The 16,050-nt window shown below is 36.0% G+C and overlaps 1 long non-coding RNA gene across 4 annotated transcripts; it reads left to right on the plus strand.

The window, feature by feature from the left end:
- Positions 1–11,140: 11,140 nt before the first annotated feature.
- On the plus strand, positions 11,141–14,816 carry LOC103414824 (uncharacterized). 4 transcript variants are annotated; one of them, XR_011575125.1, is made up of 5 exons: positions 11,141–11,274; positions 11,801–12,417; positions 13,716–13,783; positions 14,104–14,354; positions 14,458–14,816. It is a non-coding gene; the product is annotated as an uncharacterized lncRNA (long non-coding RNA). The 4 variants fall into 4 exon arrangements; XR_011575122.1 differs by having other exon boundaries at positions 11,147–11,411; positions 12,296–12,417; XR_011575124.1 differs by having other exon boundaries at positions 11,147–11,411; positions 12,296–12,417; positions 14,128–14,354.
- Positions 14,817–16,050: the final 1,234 nt, after the last annotated feature.

Raw genomic sequence — 16,050 nt, forward strand, 5'->3', positions numbered from 1 at the left:
GTGTAGAGGGGTGCTGTTCATGACAACTTTTATTTTAAAACTAAACGATCATGCCTCGCATGTTCATGAAACCTACATAGAAGATTACTACTAGCTTGTGCCAAGGCGTCTCTCCAAAAACTAAACGATTGGTTGAGTATTCTCCAACGACTGGACATTGATTCTTTGGTTCTTTTCCCACCCATTTTCTCAAGAAAAAGGGTATGAATAAGACTCCAAATTTCTCGCAACTGCATCTCATTACCCGTAATTGGATCATGAGTAACTTCAACCCAGCAAGAACACAGCGTAACATCTTCAATAAGCGTCCAATTCGTACATGCATCATTAGTCATTTTGTTGGAAACCAATTGGATTCAAACTTTGAGAGAAAGATTGGAATGTGGTTGAAAGTATTTGAGAAAATATGAAATTGTGGTCTAGGGTGGAAAGATAATGAGAAGGTATTTATAGAGAAGTAAAATCAATTTTTTTTTTTGGATTTTTTATTAACTTAATTAATTTCTGCCGTTGGATTAAAAAAATTTGAAATCCAACCCTTCAGATTATGACACATGGCACAACGGTAACATCTCATTTTTTTTTTCTGTTTTTTCTTTTGTTTTTAAAATTTTTAAAGGTGAATAACGTAGACCGTTAATCTCAAATCCAATGGCTGATATTGAGGAAGGTTTGAAAATTTTTTTGACCGTTGGAAATCCAACTGTCTAGAAAAAAGTATCTGTTGAAATCCAACGGACGAGAACATGCCACGTGGCCCACCAACGTTAACATTTCAGCCGTCTGCATCGTGAGCCCCACCGACTGAAAAGCTGTCCGTGACTCGCCCCCACGTCCACGTGTGCGACACGTGCCTGACGCAAATTTGGCCTTAGGCTCTCAGGCCACTGATTCAAGCCGGGCCTCTCACTCGGGCCCCCCCTCAGTCCAATCGCCTGCATGGGCTGGAGTAAGGAGCTGGGGCTATAGGGTAGGTGGTCTCACCGGTCCATCGGGCTGGATCTCCCGCTGGAGTTGCTCTTAGACTAAATTAATTACTTTTTTACATTATTTGAAATCAAATTTCGTCTCATTGAGCTTAGCTTAATCATTTTGTTGCATACATTGAATTGTTGGCGCTAATTGCTGGAAAAAAAAAAAACCATAATTTAAAATTTTTGAATGCAGATTTGTGTTTGTTTATCCAGATACTATTTCAAAGCTGGAGAAAGCATTATTGATTAATACTAGAAAACATGATAGTCTGCAGTGTTTGGAAATGCTCAAACTGCTTGCACATTGTATACTATAGACTGCAATGAGACAAGAGTGTATTTCCAAAAGGCATCTAACGAGGTACTTTCACCAAAAAAACTTCAAATAAATTGTATTATTTTTAAACTTTTTATGTCTAATAAGTACTATATGTTATTTTTACAAAATCCAGGTGATTTTCCATCTGTCTATTCTGATTGATGTCAAAATTTGATTCTTTGCCCAATTCAAATTTAATATCAACTCAATTTTAGCTCACTCAATTGCATGTAACTTTTTAATCTCAGTTTTCCATAATTTTTCTTATCTAAATATCTCATAATTATTTTCCTTTGGCTACGTCGTTGTCAACTCAGTGTTTGATCATTACTCTATACCTTTTAAATAGTTTGTGTGATCAATTCATACATAGTACCAATATCATTATTTATCTGTGAGTACACTTAATATATAAAGTCATCATTTCGCTGCCTTACTCTGCTAATTGAATTTCTATCATACCTTCAATGTTGCCATTTCATTTTTAGGAAAACTAATGAAAAGGGCTTGAAAACTTTGAGTTTTAATGATAAGGACAAAATAAAGGGTAGAGTGAATAGTACTAGAATTGACTTTTTAGTGTAAAAATGTGGTTTTTCGTTAAAGTGAACAGTACCGGGTGCTTTTCGTTAAAGTTCCCTTCATTTTTTCATTCAATTTAGTATAAAGACTGTATGGTTTAAGTTGCCAAGACAGATGATGATCCCGCATTTAATAGTTATTTGTTTTCCTTGGTTTAGGTTTAAACCAAAACAAAGTCACAAAGGAATGATGCACAGTGATATAGAATACTTACATTACAACTTCAGCTATACAACTTTTCCCACTCCAATTGATCAACAGGTATATAACTTTCTGTTTACACCCTACCAAACAATATTTTCTCCTACGTTTCATCTAGCTTTTATATGATATACATTTATCTTTTTGGATCTTTGTTATACATTTAAAATAGTGAGACAAAACAAATCAGTGAGGCAAACGCACAAAAGTTTCATAAGAAGATATAAAATTGCTGAGAAAGGTAACTATACTTTATCCTTATTTTCTTTATAGTATAATTTCATTGTCATATAAATTTATTTCATGTGTTTCAATATCCCCGTTTTGTCAATTCATCTTCACGGGCTAAAGTTACTGGAGTTGCCATCTTGCACTACTCCAATTCTCAAGGACCTGCATCAGGTCCTCTCCCTGATCCTCCTAATGATTACAACACATAATACTCAATGAATCAAGCAAGATCCATAAGGTTGTAGTTGATTATATTTCTTTTTGGTTTACTAACAAACACTCATTCAGTTACTCCCTAAATTTTAATGGCAATGGGGATAACCTTCATATGTACATAAATTGCTTACCCTATTATCAGTGTTGTCAGTCATTAACCTCCGACAAAAAAAATTCTTTTTTCATAAGCGTTTGTTTTATATTAGAGTTGCAATAATCTTTCCATACATGTTGTCATACCCCCATGAGCTTGCCAAAGGTACTGACTGGTTGCTGATTGTAGGTTCACGTACAAATGTGACTAGCGGGTCAAGTTCTATAAGAGCAAGTCCACCGGGAGTGGATTGCCCAGCACCCAACACCAAAAACAGGTCGGCCCCCAGCCAAATCACTCCACCCTAGCTTAATAGGTTGGCACCCAGCCGAAGCCAGGCAAGAAACCGACCCAAAATCGACAGACCCAACAGCCGAGCCATCTAACGTGAGCAATTCCGTGCTTGGCGGTTGCGACGGTGTTGGCCATGGGGGCGTTCACCACCAAAATAGGAAACCCCAATAACACCCTTCATCAATCACCTTGCCGCACTTAAATCTCACCCCAAAATAAGAAACTAGACGTGTACCTCCAGGAACGACACCCAAACAACCCAGATCATCCAACAACCATCAATGCCACCCCAACAACTTTCACTTTTGGAATTTCACCGCGGAATCTAACTGTCTGCGCTCCTACCCGATGTAGTGGACCAGGATTGAGACTGCTTTCGTCGACAAGTCCGCTCGTCGTTGGACCAGGAGTTGCCGAGCTATGTAACGGTGGCTATGGGGATAAAGGGGCTGGGAAAGAAAGGCTTGAGATGAAAGGTTGGGGATGGTGAACAGGCTTGAGCAAAATTTTTTTATATATTATTTTATAATAAAAAATAATAATATTTTAATAAGATTGACTAGGATATTTTTTGTTAGGGATGGATATGCATTTGGTCTATTACTATCCATTGATGTCTATCACTGTTCACTGAGTGGATTACGTAGGCTGGGTGTTGGCGTATTTTTTTAAGGGTGGACTTGCTTCAAGGAGGTGGAAGCAGAAGAAGAATTGGCGTCACCCTTCAGTTTTTCAACCAAAACACTAGTAGAAAAAAGCCTACCTATCTACCACGGTTGATGCCCGTGGTAAATTGCAATCCACCACGAACACTGTGCCCGTTAGCATTCTGGATGTGATAAAAAGTCTCAGTTTCTACCACAGACTATGCCCGTTCTCAAATGCAATATAACCACGGATTGTACCCGTGGTAATTTGGAATCTAACACCACATGCTATGACCGTTGTCGATTATTAATTGACCACAGCCAATGCCCGTTATAAATTATTTTCCAAAATAAAAAAAAAACTATTTAACAAATATATTTATATATCTGTATGTATACATTTTAGTACAGAATAACCAACAATATTCCATATTTACTACAATATAATAACTACGTAAAAAATCACAAATTCAAATATTACAAGTAGTACATTGTTGGCCCTCTTCCCTTTCTCTTTTTGCTTCATTCACATCATCACTTGAGTGCATCTCGTCACTGTCTAGCAAACCATCAAAATCTAGACACCTAAAAATTGAAACCAAAATCGTAGAGAGATTAACAAATAAATGTTTTGTATCCTAGAAGAAAAAACGAATTTAGAGAGAGATTTCACGGAGTAACCAAATGCATCTAGAAGACCACTCAATTTATACCAAATTTATAGAGAAGCAAATAACCCAGTTTACAAATGCGTTCCAAAATGTCATAACTCTTTGAGATATTTTGTCAAACACTTAGTGGTCATACTACACTTACCCCAAATTACTTGTAGCAAATTTGATAACCACTTTAGGTTCTCTCTCCTTCCTGCAAGAAAAAAGATGATCATATGGGTAAGAAGGCTCACTAAAAACGAAGTGTCATTAGCGTGCAAATAAAAGTATCTTTCCTTTTGTACATACAATGTATGTAGCTCCTTCATCACCCCTTCATATAGCTTTTTCATCACTCCTTCATCACTTGCAAGTTCAAATACTGGAAAACACATTGCTCTCAGATAAAACCCATGAGATCCTGAATCATGTAATACATTAAGTTGCATGTTGAACCTAGTTAAAGTGAGACTATGATTACACAACCAACAAAATTTCCTCCAATGGCAGCCATGACTTGGCTAAAGAATGTGGCAATTGTCTGACAAAAAGATAACATTCCATCAAAGTCTTTTAAAGAATACAAGAAAAAAACTTTGAACAAGAAAGAGGCAAACAAGAATTTCAAAAATTGAAAAACATTTAATCAAAATTTTGGCTTATTTGTAACCCATTGCAGTTGGCCCTGTAACAACCTACAGAAAGCTACCGTATAAGCTTCCTTATATACAAAGTAAATCCCTAGATTCTAGAGTGATGACACAAATGGCATCAAACTTTAGCCTAGATTCCCTATTCATCTCCACTCCAGTATAGAGTCAAAACACTTGCTATTACTTGGGAAAGAATCCAAAACAAAATCCAGAACTATAACCTGCTCATTAGCCAAGGGAGGAAGCCCACCAACGTATGCCCTATGTGCATGCCTTGTAGCCTGCAAGAGAGAAATATATATACACTGCTCATCGACCAATGAAAAAGACGCTGTTCATGTATTTATGAGAAAAACAAATTGTGCAAATATATATATATATATATATATATATATATATGAACATAAATACAATAAATTTACTTGCTGAGTCATGGCTTGAGCTGGCATCAATGGAAGAGCCATCTGTAACAAGCAAAAGCATATGAAGTTATTCACAAAGAACACAAAAGAAAAATCGAACTCAAGATCCCATAGAAGCTTATACTGGTGAAACGTACATACAATTAATGCCCCAAAAGGTAATGAATTTTGTACAACTCCAGGCATCGTTTGTGGAATACCTGACAGTTGTCCTGTATTATTATTATTGAAGAGATAACAGAAGGATAAGTAGTATAGCTTTACGGAAAAATTATGTCACAATTACACTATTAATGAAATCCATCTGAAAGCCCAGAAGTATCTTTTACATTGAAAAACCAACCAAATTCTTTTACCTTAAATCATCAAGAAAAACCTAAGAACTCAGGAAAAAACCAACCTGCAAGTTCATATCAAACAAAAAAATATTCTGGAAAAAAAAAAAGACCAAATAATTAAGAAAAAACTACACATGTATAAATTAATCGGGTAAACAATTTCAACATTTTGTGAAGAAAAAAATAATAATTTCAACATTACCCATAATAATAAAAAAAAAAAAACTATTTTACCCAAACAGAGACTTTGGAGGGTGGATCCGTAGATGCAAAAGTGAAGGGCTACTGGAAGCTCAAGATTGGAGGTAGGTACCTATGAATCCAACACAAAAATCATGATTAGAACAAAAGGAGAAGTATTGGGCAACAGATCGAGGTATTCTGGGTGTGGATTTGGCTTGTTGGTTGAAAGGGTCTTTATGGTTTTTGGTTGTGGAGAGTGACATAGAGGGAAAGGATAAGAGAGGGTTTTAGCGATTGGCTCGAAAGACCCTGGTATTGCCGTAGTAGAGAGAGAAGAAGATTGAGAGATGAGATGGCGGTGGCTGCCATGATGTTGGGTCACGATGATGGAGAGAGGGAGAGGGAGAAGTCTGAGAGACAGAGAGAAAAACAAAATACAGGGAGTTGAGATTTTGGGCGCCATGCCAAAATTTTGGCAGCCCTCCAAATTTTTAATCTCCCGCCTCCTTCAAATGTTTTCAATTATGTAGGATAAAAACATCCACCACGGACCAAAGACGTAGTGAATTCACAAAAGGCGATATTGTAGTTTGAAGTGACCATTACGAGTATATCTCGTGGTAATTATGATATTCCATCATGGATTTAAATGTCTGTTGTAAATTATTCGCTTTTAACAATAGGTCAAAATCTGACCGTGATGGATTAATGTTATCTACCACGAGTTAAACTTGATCGTGGTAATTGAATAGTTTTTACCACGAGTTATATATGTCCATGATAGAATTGATGTGGTAGATGAAATGTTTTGTTCTAGTGAAACCTTTATAAATGATTTATACAAGCTTCTTTGTTTTGTATCTCTGAAATTTGAGTTCTTTGACTAAAACTGTGAATAGTGATTGGTAAATATTTCGCATTTTTTTTCTATGGGCCATTTGTGTTCTATTTGGGTTGTATTTTGAGTCATGTAATTTAAATTGCAAACAAAAGGCCGAAGAAGATAAAACCAGTACAAGCTCTCATGGGAAAGTTGAAATTGAAACTACACTATGGAATGTTAAATATTTAGTCTAAATCTGAAGATTGAAAATAAAATAACTACTGAGCAGAGTTAAATTTTTAGCTTCAAATATCCTTAAGCCTGGTTTGGTACTGAGGTGATTCTGAAAAAAGCTGGTATAAAAAAAAAGCTCCTAGCTTTTTTTGTGTTTGGTAAACATTCAGCTTCAGCTTTTTTCACAGTTTTGGGTGAGAAAAGGAAAAAACAGAAGCTGCAAATCCCAGCTTTGAAAAACCGGTTTTTTTTCACATTCGTTTTACATAAAAGTTTACCAAACACTATAATACTGCCTTTTTTTTTCAAAAGCATTTTTACAAAAAAGTTTACCAAACACTCTACAGTTTTATTTCACAACCGCTTATTCTCATAGCACAGCAGAAACAGCTTTTTTTCAAAACACAACAATACCAAACCAGCCCTTAGGCGGACACAAAATTTTAACCCCAACATCCAATTTAATTAATTTAATTTTGATAAGTGAGTTAAGAGTTTTTCTATGACTGTATTACTGTGTTTGATAAATGAATGACAAATTGGAAATAGTTTATTACTTGTGTTTTTCTTAGGTGTGTACTAAATTGGATGTTGGTTTGGTTATTTCTGAACTTTTCACATGACTTTCATTACCCAATAGAGAATATGAAAACCCTAACCTTAATTTTGTAAATTGATTTTGGTACCTGCAAATGAGGAAAGGGTAAAGTTTCTTATCCATTTAGTTTTTGATCCTGAAATTAATTTATCTGTGAGTTCTGGATCTCCGTACATTTTGGGTAAATTTAAAAGACTTTTTGTTTTCGAATGCCTTTTTGTTTTCTATTTTTGTCTTTGAGCTTCTGCTTTTTGGGCATTTTGGGTTGTATTTTCTATTTCCCAGTAGAGAGAGAAATTGATCTTCAATAAGAGCAAGTCCACCCATGGACATTGCTCGGGGGACAGGGGAGAGGAAAGGGCCCGAGGCCCTATGAACTTGCTCCAGCGTTGAAGGAGCCCAAGCAGAGGTGAGGCCCGAGCTCCGGGCCTGTGAATAGTTGACAGCCCGAAAGTCTGAGTGGGTGTGACGCTTTACTAGAAATGACAGCTTTACTTTATTGATTTTTTTTTAATCAATTTAGGATGTGCTTGTTTGGCATCACTAGCCCTCACTAGACTAGACTGGACTAAGTTTTAGTCCAGTCTTGTGTTTGTTCCCTACTCGGACTAAGTTTAGTGGGATTAGCAGGGACTCGCGCCCTGGCTAATAGGCCTTAGCGAGACCCCCGATTCAGAGAGGACTGCTAAGCCGCCCTCTAATCTCGTCATCTCCTTTCACCTTCGCACATTCGCACATCAACCGCAGCAACTGCAGCTTGCTCCTCGTCCCTTCGCACCTTCGCCCTCTCCCTTCTCCTTCCTTATCGTACCACCTCGTAGTCGTCCAACATATAAACAATCGACGACGGACCAGTATCGTTGTCAGTGGTCTGATCAGGTGAGCTTCATTTGCCTTGCATTTCAATGGGTAATTTTTTAATTTTCCAAATTCAATTGGTTTTTGTTCATTCCTTTCAGTTTTGTTTATGCATTTCAATGGGAGTTTTGAGTTTTGTTTAGGGTTTTTGGTGATTAACTATAATCCAACATTCATAATTATTTAATTTAGTAGAACGGCACTGGCACTGACTGCAGCTTGTTTTTTGGATATACTTATGAAGAATTTGACATTCAGGAATCCATTCACAGCTTATGGATGTTTTCAATTTTTGTGGTTCTTCAAGTGTAATGTGTGAGAAATTCACCCTTATATGGAGATCTTAGTAATGGATTAGGGATGTATCATGTCCAGGATGATTGGTGTTGTATTGGCAATGACGCGGTATCTAGTTGGATTGGATGTGTTGAACAATTATGCTATGAGCTAAGATTTAAGAAGAGGCCTCTACCTATTCTGATCATACTTGATCTTTTTCGAGCTTTGTATTCGAATATTTAACCGTTTCTTCAACTCCAGACCTAGAAGGAAAACCATTTCTTTAGCCCTTAAGGGTGCCACTTGTTTTCTAGTGAATATTTAACATATTGGAAGTTTCTCTTTGGAAACTTTTGTGAGTAATCGTTTTCTGAAGCTTTCATCAACGTTTTGTGAGTAACCATTTCTTATACACAGTTTATATTGGAAAGAAAAGATTGGGGGTATGAATACTATGTATGCGGAAATGAAATGCTTGCAGTCGCTTATACCTTTTTGGAAAATCAGTGTGATCTTTGGCAGGGCTTTTTGGCAAAAGGAAAGGTCATATTAGTTTATGGTATGCAAAAGTGGCAGTTTTGAATGCTTTCTATGGTCTTTTCCCATATTTGGGGTGTTGCCATGAGTCCTATAGAGCTGATGTTTTTGTTCTGTTTTCTTTTGTGTATTTTTTTTCTTTTTTTATTTCGTTGCCTTTTTCGTGATCGTGGGATTGAAAATATCACTTTTATTCCTCATAATGCGATGGTTCTCACATATTCGTTGTTGGGTGGGCGAGATGTATTTTTTTCCTTACTTTCTGTGTATAATATGTAACTATGAGTTGTATTTGGGTTTAGGGGTTGTGAGTAGCAAATCAATGCTCCCTTGTATGAGTTGGGATGGAAACAGCTGTTTGACTATTGTCTGTTTTTCTTTTTGGGAGACATATTCTGTGCTCCTTATGTACATTTTACTGGACGTAGTTTTGTACTTCTCTTCATAGATTTCATGTTGTCGATTTCTCAACAATGTATCATTTAGTCAAGTTGTCTGAAATGGTTGTTTAGACAAGTTGTATTGTTTCTCAACAATGTATTTTAGAAATTTGGTGTGTAGTCATGTTTAGTGTATGAGAAGTTGCATCGTCCTTGAAGAAGGCGTTCACTGGAGGTGATTTGATTTACATGTCTTCCTGCCAGCACTACCTTTTTAATGAACCCTTGAAGGATTGTGCTTTGCTCGAATTACTATCATATAAATTATATTCTTTGCTGTATCTTGATTCTGTTAGTATACAGTAATTCTGCATGTACTTTGTAGTCCTGTTGTTGTTTGAGCTCTGTCATTGTAAGTTTTCATTTTAAGCTTCGTAGTTGGTTTTTCAATTTGAAGCATTGAAACTCTACGCAAGCGGAAAGCTGCATTTTGTTTCAGATTTAGTCTTTTGAGCTATGGCTTTTATCTTGAAGCTCTGTTTGTCAGTATGCAATAGTTGAGACCATTCATGTCGATTTTTCTGTTGCATCATAGTTCTTAGCTGCAACTGTTAAGACTAGAGGAAGACAATGATCTTTGCATATGCTAGAGTTTCAAGTTTTTTTTTTTTTTTTTGGCTTATGAACTAATCTTTGCATATGCTTACTTTTTGGTATCAGGTTGGACTAGCCATTTGGGAAGCTTGAAACTCTGGTGGGAAAGTTGCCTGTGGTAAGAGAGATTTACACTCACTCCTACGACAAGATAGAGTCCAACTGCTACCCAAAACGCAGGCCAGGTGATATGAAATGCATCTAAAAGAGTAAGCAAATGCAAAGCCAAAAGGACCCAACTACTGAGCCTATACCCACGATGTTCCATTCCCTAATAAGCTATAAGCCTGCCAAAACTAAATTCAAATGGTTCTCTTATCTTATCCAATCCATGCAACAGAATGTTTCAACTTAGTTTGAATGAGTCAACGATCTTGGAAGTATGAATTTTGTAATTTATGTATTTAGTTCTTAGTTATTTGTTATGTTTTAATTTGAAGAGTTTGATTTCATCTCAAACTCTCTGTCAACTCTATATATATAATGAAAATATACATATGGCTAATTCATCTAGCCTAATTATACCTGAACTGAGATTTCTATCTTGGTATCATCCCTCTTTGCGTCTAACGACAAACTTTCTCTCAACTTTTCCCATGGATCTTGTTAATCGTACAACCTTAGGATATGGATGTATTTTGTTCGGCCAATGCTACTCTTGAATCATGTATGTTTCTTTTGTTGGCAAGAGAATTTGGTTTTTGTATTTTTATTGAGTCTCACTCTCATCCAATATTATTAATTTTAATAATATCTTTAATAAAAAAGCAATTAAAACAAAACAATAATGTAGTCCTAGTCTGAGCAAACACCAAACTGGTGACAATACTGTTTTCATTATCCTGCTTCTTAGTCCAACACTGCACCAAACATTTCACTAAGCTAGTCCAGCTTAGTCTAGTCTAAGCCAGTCCAGCTTAGTTCCTGAAGATAGTCCAGTCCGAGGCAGTCTGGTACAACAAACGCACCCTTAAGGTACTATGAATTGGGACCCGACAATCCACCATATGCTGACAAGTTCTACGACTTTTGTGGGGCTGAGGTTCCTGAGGCATCCAGCTGCACTACCAGTTTCCATGTTTCGTATGATGACGATTGATCCATGTAATATCTCTCTTTTAAGTTTCATCATTTCATTCAATCTTGCTCTTGCACTCTAACCAAGGTTTTGTATTTCCAATAATCTCATCTCTTTTATATAAACATGAAGTTGATTCGTAATTGGTTTTTTTTTTCTTAAGGTCTGTGTTTATTTTCATTACTGTATTAATGTTTTCTGCTGTTGTTTATATAATTCTAAGAGGAGAGAGATTAATGGCAATATGGCATGAGGGTAAAAAAGACAAGCAAAGGAGGGAAGGATGAGGAATGCACGGGTTGGCCTATTTTGGCCTGAGTTTTTTTTTTTTAATTGGTTTGGGATTTCGTTTATGTTTGCGGTTCTTTTGCCCTAATTAATATTGTTTGGAATTCATTAGAATTTTGTTTATGTTTGGGGTTGTCATGTTCGAGTATTTAATTAGGATAAACCTAATTTGGTAGTTTACGTTACAGTTGTTAGTTTTCTTAAAGGATAAATCCAAGCGATAATGCCTTTTCTGATTTATGTGCAAATGTTAACACTTTGTAGATTTTCAGTTTTTAAACAATAAGAAAATCTAACCGTTCAGACTCTAGAGTATTTTGTCATTAAGGTAAATGATTTTCATTTTTTGCTTTGTGCCTTTTGTGATTAAGAAAGTTTAGTCATTTGTTTATTCACTTAGTAATTAACTGGTGAGAGGATGAAACATTTCACTGCTGGTTACTAAAAAACTAACATAATCTGACAGAAGAGCTTTCGTTTCTTTTTCTTTGCTTGCATTAATTTTGTATTGTGTTTTTTTTTTTTTAGAATTTTTTGTGCATATTTTTGGGAATTTTTATTTGGTTAGAGAAAGGGGAAGAATATAAGGAGAGGAATTATATCCTTCGAGTTTCTGGAAGTTTTAATGCGATTCGCATCTTGCATTTTTGTAACGTCTGTACAAGTTGTCACTTAGATCTTTTGGTTTTTGGCTACTTTAGTTTTTGATCATTAAATTGTAAGATTAAAGTTTGTGATTGAGTTCTTATTTAATGCCAGATTGGAATGGGTGCAATCTAAGCACTCCTAAAATTGAAAAGTTCTCCGAAGATTTTGAGAATGGCTGTGTCATATATGGTTTATCATCCATGCAAGGATGACGTACCACAATGGAGGATGCTGTGAGTACATTAAACTTTTCTCTTCCTATTAGAAGAAGTTTTCAAAACATAAATTCTTTTATGTCTGTTCTTAGAAGTTTCTATTGTTGTATCCTTTTCCGTTTTTATTTAGCATGCTATAGTTTGGATTCAACTTAATATGATTTTACTTGACATGTTCAATTGACTGCATAGATCTAATTCCATTGGCGGATTATTATCTATCCATAGTTTGCATGCATCAGTAAACATCGTTTTTTTCACCACCAAGTACGATTACTGAAAACATATATAATAGAGAATTTATTTACTTTTTGATGGACATACTAGAGAATTCGTAAACATGCTAATAGAAAATACTCTTGATAAGCACTAGAGAATGATGTGATGCATATTCTGGGTCCTATACATATAGCTAGTTGCTAGTGATTTTGTCACCAGAAAACTCAGTGGGTGAAATCTTGCCTTACCAATAGACATGTGATACACTTTTTTAAGACTAAGAGTATGTTCTAATTTACAGTTGGGAGCATTAATAGTTGTTTTATCTAATTTTAAAGGATCCTTTGTTTGGATGAACCTTATCTGTGTGGTGCTAGGTCATGGTGGGTACAAGAAACGAAATAGAACTGTTTCTTCCTTATGTATAAGTGTCTTGATTTAAGATATTGTTCTTTGTTTGTTTTGCCATAAAGTTTGTTTAGTTAAACACTTGCCTTAGCCATGAATCTTAATTTTCTGTTAATATTGCATATACTTCATTCCAAGTTTGACTCAAATTTAGATGTCAGTACGTCAGCCATGAATCTGCATTTCTTTGTGATGGTTCAATTACAAATTTTGATTCCCGGTTGAGTGGATTTGATATTGGTGCTTGCGTAGAGGTAACTTTTAACATATTTTTCTTTCAAACCCGTCTCTAAAAAGTTCCGCCACACTGTTTTCATAGAAATCAAGTGCCCCCGTTGTACTGTAATTGGTTCATAATGTTGCTTACTCTTCTATTTAAATTCTGGGAAAACTTTGTATGTACTTTAACCGGTAGTTGTTTTAGCTCAGGACAAACTTTATAGCTCTGCAATTACTCTGCTTGCTTGGAAATTATGTTCCTTTTCATGCTCTTTGTTGCTCAAACTGCGTCGTTCTTTTTGCTGCAAAAAGTTTGCATATTTTGTTCTTCAATTTTGCCAGAGTTAATTTCAAATGCCAACTTTCCTTTTCCTTTTTATAGGTAATTGATCATTATGCGGTTTGTAAATTGGATTTTTCTAACTGGTGGGTTATCAAATTGATAAAATTGGCGAATTTGATTAATGTAGTGTCAAATTGGTGGAGCATGAGTTATGACAGCGAGAAGAGAAGGGGTTAATTGGTGTGTTGTCTCAAGGTGATTTCTGCTTATTTCTCCATTTGTTACGGATGACTGGATGCCTATGATTAAGTGAAAGTGAAATCTAAGAGGTTTTTTTGTTGTTATTGTTGGGAATTTGCCTAATTTTAGGAATGGGAACTGATTTTGGTGAACGAAGCTCTAGAGTTCAAGTCATGTGTTCTGACTGTTTTTATTTCAATCAGTTTAACTGCCATTTTAACCATTGAATAAGCCATGCTTAGTTGAATGTATATAATAGTCAAGCTGCTTATCTTATCGACCTCATTCACTCATGTGTCCCTCTGTTCATTCATCATTATGTTGAATTTATTCAGGTTAAATGCGTCTTATTCATGCAGTTACACCTGAAATAGTTAGTTCTCGCCGCAACGCCCGGGCTTAATATCTAGTAGGTTCTAAGGGAATGTTGAGAGAGAAGATTTCCCCAATAAATGAACGAGAGTAGATGAATTCCATGAAGAACTAAGAACTGCTCTCTCTCTCTCTCTATATATATCTTCTGATTAATGTCGAGTCTAGATTCATCATCAAATGGGAGCAATAACATCTATTGCTATAGTCATGGGTAAAGATCAATGTCTCTCCTCTTTACCTTTTTCTTTTCTGCATTCACTACTTATGTTTATAATTCATTTGTCAGTAAGGAGTTCTCAATTTTGCAACTACAGTGTGCAAGAAATGTAAGGAACTCACAAGAAAGAAACAAATTCAGAATGGCAGCTTAGTGAGGATCACAAGTCTAGACTTTCAGACACTTGCAACAACCCTTGAGCTGATATCTTGGAGGCAAAGTTACAAGTTTTGAATTTCATTTGTTTATGTTTAATTTCATATGTAATCTGAGCCATTGGATCATAGTCCAAGTGGTCTCTTCTCTAGCCTAGGATTTAAGTGATAGATTATGACAAGTGTAATCACCTCACAGGGTGATAGAATCAAAGGCTAGGATTTAATCTTGGTGTAAAGTTGTTAGAGAAGAATCTCACTGCTCTCTCTCCTCTAATGGTTATATTTCCTTCTTCCCAAACACTCAAAACCTTAAGCTATAAACTCTAACATGGCATCAGAGCCAGGTTCGGTTGCCTAAACTGGGCGTGAATCTGTGAAAAGAAAACTAGAATCGATTCGAGCTGTGATCGAGCTCATTTGAAGATCGAGGTGGTGTGATTTATTGAATCCAATGTCTAATATGGTAGGATCGAGCACCGTTGAGCTTCGCACGCCAGTTTTCAATGGAGAAAATTACGATTTCTGGAGTATTCGAATGAAAACCATTATGAAATCTCATGGTCTGTGGGATCTTGTTGAAAATGGTTTCGATGGTCCAGATCCAAAGAATGAGAATGAGAAGATAGAATATGTAGATAAAAAGGAAAGGGATCGCTGGAGTGGAGAAGCTTACGATGACTGAAATCCTGATGAAGGATGCTCGCGCACTTGGGTTAATCCAAGGTGCTGTCTTAGATAAAATATTCCTCAGAATTGTGAACAAGGAAACCTTAAGGGGTGCTTGGGACATTCTGAAGCAAGAGTTCAGAGGACATAAGCAAGTAAGGAGCGTAAAATTGCAAGGTTTGTGATGAGTAGATTTTATATTATATATTTTACCCTAAGCTTAGTATATTTTGGTTAATATATTGGAAGAATTTTGATACTTTGAATTGTATTTTCAATATAGGACTTTCGACTTCCTCTGAAGCAAAATAGAACCAAATGGACGAATTTTAGAGTGATTCTAGTTGGAGGACGTTTGTGAGTCACTTAGCTTGATCGTATCAAAATTTGGGATTTTTCCATCAAGCGGTTATTTTCTGGCGATAAAAGAAAGAAGCAGTGCGCAGTGCTGGAAAATAACGTTTTTGGGCTTAAATGGCGTTTTTGGAGCCTAAGATGACCTCGGATGGGTTCGTGGCCTTCTGGAGAAGTGTTCAGAATATTCCAAACATTACATCCAGCTATATTGGGCCAGTTTTGGAGCAGCTTATGGGTCCAAAACGTGGGTGTTCACATTTTAGGCGAATTTGACAATTTAATTTAGGGTTATGTTTCCTATTTTATTTAATTATTATTATTAGTTTCCTAGTGGGAAGAAAGGACCTGTTTTTGGGGTTTGTGAGGGGGTTTAGCAAATATATTGCTTGGCCGTCTACAGTTTTAGACGACGCTTTCTTTTATACAATTTTGGAGACAGAGATAATTGTTAGGGTTTTGGAGACTTTTTGCTTGAAGGTGCTTTCAATCCTTTTCTTGAATATATTTTC

This window comes from Malus domestica, chromosome 13 (assembly GCF_042453785.1).
Source record: "Malus domestica chromosome 13, GDT2T_hap1".
Classification (NCBI taxonomy): Eukaryota; Viridiplantae; Streptophyta; class Magnoliopsida; order Rosales; family Rosaceae; genus Malus; species Malus domestica.